At 37.9% G+C, this 5,026-nt stretch overlaps 1 protein-coding gene across 4 annotated transcripts in view; it reads right to left on the bottom strand.

The window, feature by feature from the left end:
• LOC306888429 (SH3 and multiple ankyrin repeat domains protein 3-like) overlaps positions 1 to 3,492 on the bottom strand; it is a 211,001-nt gene extending 207,509 nt beyond the window's left edge. For all 4 annotated transcript variants that reach the window (XR_013785750.1, XR_013785751.1, XM_079446722.1 and 1 more), the window contains exon 1: positions 3,409 to 3,492. The gene's annotated coding sequence lies outside the window, so the exon portion shown is untranslated. The remainder of the gene's footprint in view (positions 1 to 3,408) is intronic.
• Positions 3,493 to 5,026: the final 1,534 nt, after the last annotated feature.

Here is a 5,026-nt window from a genome sequence, read left to right as displayed (position 1 = left end):
ATAAAATTAGTTAAATAAAATGAATGATAGAAAGAACACCAGATAGAACATACAGAATGATATATAGACAGAGATAATGACAGAGATTGGATGGATGGATGGACGGACGGACGGACGGACAGAATGATGGAGAGGCAGACAGAACGATAGAATGACAGACAGACACACAGGCAGGCAGGCAGGCAGAACCACAGAACGCCAGAAAACAGACAGAACCATAGAACGACAGACAGACAGACAGACAGACAGACACGCAGGCATGCAGACAGAACCATAGAACTACAGACAGAAAGACAGGCAGACATACAGACAGAGCCATAGAACGACAGACAGAGTCATAGAATGACAGACAGACAGACAGAACCATAGAACTACAGACAGAAAGACAGGCAGACATACAGACAGAGCCATAGAACGACAGACAGACAGACAGAGCCATGGAATGACAGACAGACAGACAGAACCATATAACTACAGACAGAAAGACAGGCAGACATACAGACAGAGCCATAGAACGACAGACAGAGCCATAGAATGACAGACAGACAGACAGAACCATATAACTACAGACAGAAAGACAGGCAGACATACAGACAGAGCCATAGAACGACAGACAGACAGACAGAGCCATAGAACTACAGACAGAAAGACAGGCAGACATACAGACAGAGCCATAGAATGACTGACAGACAGACAGACAGACAGACAGATAGAACGATAGAACAACAGACAGACAGATATAGATTGATTCAATAATTCTTCAGAAATTAGCTTTTTTGACTGTGGTAGAAGAAGAGTTTAGTTCCCAGAATGCATTACCTGAGTTGTTTTTCTTTGAATTGCAATTCAGTAAATTCCTTTTCCTCTCTTTTGAATTCAAATTTCAGTTTGCTTCCTGGTAGTTTAATTCTCCCCTGATGCACATCATCCTGACTTACAAGAGAGCAGCTGAAAACAAGCCAATAAGAATACAAGAGAGTGGAGAAAAAAACTTAGCACTGCCACCAACATCTCAAACACCATTTCAACCATATTTTTCGACTCATTTTCTTGGAAATCAGTGCAAAAGTGTCCGCTAGCCCTTCTTACTACTTCATTTCAAAGTAACAGGCCGTCGCCTGCAGACTCGAGCGCCGCCGCTAGAATAGAGTCATCATGCAGCGCAGTCAATTCAGAATGCGTTACATTTGCTACCTTTCAAATACACTTAATTCACACACTTTAACTCCAGAGGACACGGCTGCCTTCCCAAACAGACCAATAACAGCTCGGAGTCACGTCCTTAGCGGCGGTCAATCAGATCAATACCGCACGGGGCCCCATACAGAGCGCTCATTCTTCTCATCTTCACGTAATGACCTAACACCCGCTCCTCCACGGAGAGACGGAGGGGAAAAATGAGAGGTTCCTCCTCTCTGCGCTCCCACTGGAGGAAATTAGGCAAGTAAGCAATAGGATTTGAAAGGCTATTGTTGTCGGCATGGGCTCCGTTTCAACAGAGAGACTGAAACAAAATAAACTGCTTATTACTCAGCATTGAGGACCCTTGGAAAAGCGGCATGGTGAGAACACACGCAAACAACGTTTTAACATTTGTAAACTGACAGAAAGGCGCACAACAACTGGTTTTCAATGAACATCTACGTATTAGCATTCATGGACGATATTTAGGCTCTGTAAAGTGAACTATTGGACTGTACTTGTAACACAGGGTCAATAGGAAGTCGCATCAGATACAGAAACAGTGGGCTTTATTCTCCAGAAATTGCTCATTTTAGGGCAGTTAGTAAAAGAGTCACAGGTCTTTCCAAAGGAACCTTAATCTCAACAAGCATAACATTAAATAAAACATTAGGCTGTAATTTGCCATAAAAACACAATGAATGCTAAACAGAACTAGAAGTGGAACTCTAACTGGGATGCAATCACTTGAGGTTTGTCTCGAGCAACTTGTAATTTGGCGCCACTAGCACAGCATCAAAATGTTCAAAATCATTTGTCTAAAAGATGTTTAAACAAAATACTGAGTTTTTGTTAGATATCTGTGATATGTACATCTATAATAAACTGATAGGGGTGGGAACTGTAAAGAATTTATTGACTCTGGTTCAGATTCCTCTAACGATTCAAGTTACTTTAATGAATCTTTTGGTACGAATACATATTTGCAAAAATGCAGTTCCTTTGTCAGTAAATTAAAAACAAAACAAAAAAAGTTACAAGGATCTTTTATATTACATTTTAGTGAATGCATTCCAATAACGTATTAACTATAACTAAGTTAACCCTTAACTATACTCAACTATATATTAGCTAAAAATATATTAAACCAAAAGAAATGGCGATATATTTTATTCATTAATAGTTTTAAAATACTGCTGACAAAGGAAATAAATTATGCACATTTTTATAGGCTTAAAATGATAATTCACTTCATTTTTATTTTATTTTTCAATCTAAAGAGATGCTCCCTTTTGTCAGAAGGGTAAGGAGATTCAGCTCCAACAATGCAGTGGACAGCACCCCTCTGTCAATCTGACTGTCCATCGGCAGGGATACAAAAATGCAGAAGTGCAAACCTTAGTTTTAACAAAAGCCCTGGAGCAATTTGCGTCACTGCCAAACAAACTAGTAGGAGCCGATAAAATGGAGAAAGAGTACACATTGTCCATATACTACAGATATATTGGTTGAAAATTGGCAAACTTGAACTGCATGTGTTCACTGATTCACTAAAAAGAACTGAATAATTTGTAATTCATAACTTAAAGTTATTTGTTTTGTAATCAGACTATATTGGTTGTGCTATATACTTCTGAATCACTAAAAAGAACTGGCATATTAAATCATTCATGCAGGATTTCAACTACATCGGTCATACTGTTTGATTTGGTAGCTGTGTTGTGGTACCACTGAATAGTAGTGCAAAAAAGTTCAGTTTCTTCTGTATATGCATTGCCAGAAGTATTGTTTTATTTAAAATGTAACTGGTTCTGAATACGTTTATGCTTCCCAACCCTATTAATAAGCAGAAAGGACAGCAATGTGGGTAGCTAACAACAGCATACATTACACAGAACCCAGATGAGACGGGCCAAAAAAGACTTCAGTCACTGTCAAATTAGCATATTCTCATGAACTAACAACACAATTCTGATAATGAGAATATGCCACCATCATTGTCGAGTGTACTGAACAATATTGACACATAGCATCAATCAGATCCCCCGTGAAAATAGATGATGTTCTTTCTCTATGATGTTCTCTAGAGCTCTGTTACATTTGAACCAAGATCACGTAGCTTTGAAGAATGGCAGTTTAAACCAATCTTAAAGCGAGTGCAGCCGGACATGTTGATTAGTATGGAAGTTGTGTTCATACAGGCTGAGCGGAGAAACTAAATCTGACCTTGCAGGCACACTGCTTTAATCAGACATTAATTAGCAGATGAGCTCTGACGAGCTTTCCCCCTCTCGTCCTCTTGTGGGTGCTGCTCCGGCATATTGTGGGCATGAAATGAAAGCAGAAAAATACACACACACACACACACACACACACACACACACACACACACACACACAAACACAGTGATGATATATGAGCTAGGATATAAGTGGGGCTAACAAATATTCAAGATTTATTTCACAGTCCAATAGAAATGCATTAGAACGCTGGTGGAGCAAAACATCTACTTAATGAAATTAAAATCAAATACAGATAAGCAAACAAGCAAAAAGAGACTGAGATTGCGTTCATGCTGTGGCAGCCATATACATAGCACAATAATAAAATGTATTTAAACTTAAATAATTAAAACTTAACTTTAGTAAAAAGTTAAAAAGAACAGCATTTATTCAAAATAGAAATGTATAAGTCTTAAAGTCTTTAATATACTTTTTAAATAATTTAACACATGCTTGCTGAAAAAAAAATATTAATTTTATTTAAAAAAAGACAGAAAAAAAAATTACTTACGCCAAACTTTTTAACAGTAATGTATATTGTTACAAAAGATTTCTATTTTAAGTAAATGCTGTTCTTTTTTTTCCGAAAATTCAGCTTGCCATCACAGGAATTAATAATTTTTTAAAGTATATTAAAATGCAGCCTGTATCTATTTGATCAAAAATACAGAAAAAAATATATAATTTTAAATAAAAATGTATTTCTGTGACGCAGCGCAGAATTTTCAGCATCATTACTCCTGTCTTCAATGTCAGGTGATCCTTCAGAAATCATTCTAATATGCTGATTTATAATCAATGTTGGAAACCGTTGTGCTACTTCATATTTTTTTTGGGACCTGTGATTTTTTTAGGATTCTCTGATTAACAAAAAGTTAAAAAGAACAGCATTTATTTAAAAAATAAATTTTGTGTTACAATATACAATGCTATTCAAAAGTTTGGGGTCAGTACATTTTTTCTTCCTTTTAAAAAAAAAAGAAAAAAGAAAAAACGAAATGAACGAAAATGCCTTGTTGATGTCAGAGGTCAGAGGAGAATGGACAGACTGGTTAGAGATGATAGAAAGGCAACAGCAACTCAAATAATCACTCGTTACAACCAAGGTATGCAGAATACCATCTCTGAACGCACAACACGTCGAACCCTGAAGCAGATGAGCTACAGCAGCAGAAGACCACACCAGGTGTCGCTCCTGTCAGCTAAGAACAGGAAACAGAGGCTACAATTCGCACAGGCTCACCAAAATTGGACAATAGAAGATTGGAAAAATGTTGCCTGGTCTGATGAGTCTCGAATTCTGCTGCAACATTCAGATGGTAGGGAGAGGAATTTGGCATAAAGAACTTGAAAGCATGGATCCATCCTGCCTTGTCTCAACGGTTCAGGCTGGTGGTGGTGGTGTAATGGTGTGGGGGATATTTTCTTGGCACACTTTGGGCCCCTTAGTACCAATTGAGCATCGTTTAAACGCCACAGCCTTCCTGAGTATTGTTGCTGACCATGTCCATCCCTTTATGACTACAGTGTACCCATCTTCTGATGACTACTTCCAGCAGGAT

This window comes from Barbus barbus (assembly GCF_936440315.1).
Source record: "Barbus barbus genome assembly, chromosome: 22".
NCBI classification, from domain to species: domain Eukaryota; kingdom Metazoa; phylum Chordata; class Actinopteri; order Cypriniformes; family Cyprinidae; genus Barbus; species Barbus barbus.
Note: the sequence above shows the minus strand (reverse complement) of the source record. Positions and strands in the feature narration are given on the sequence as shown.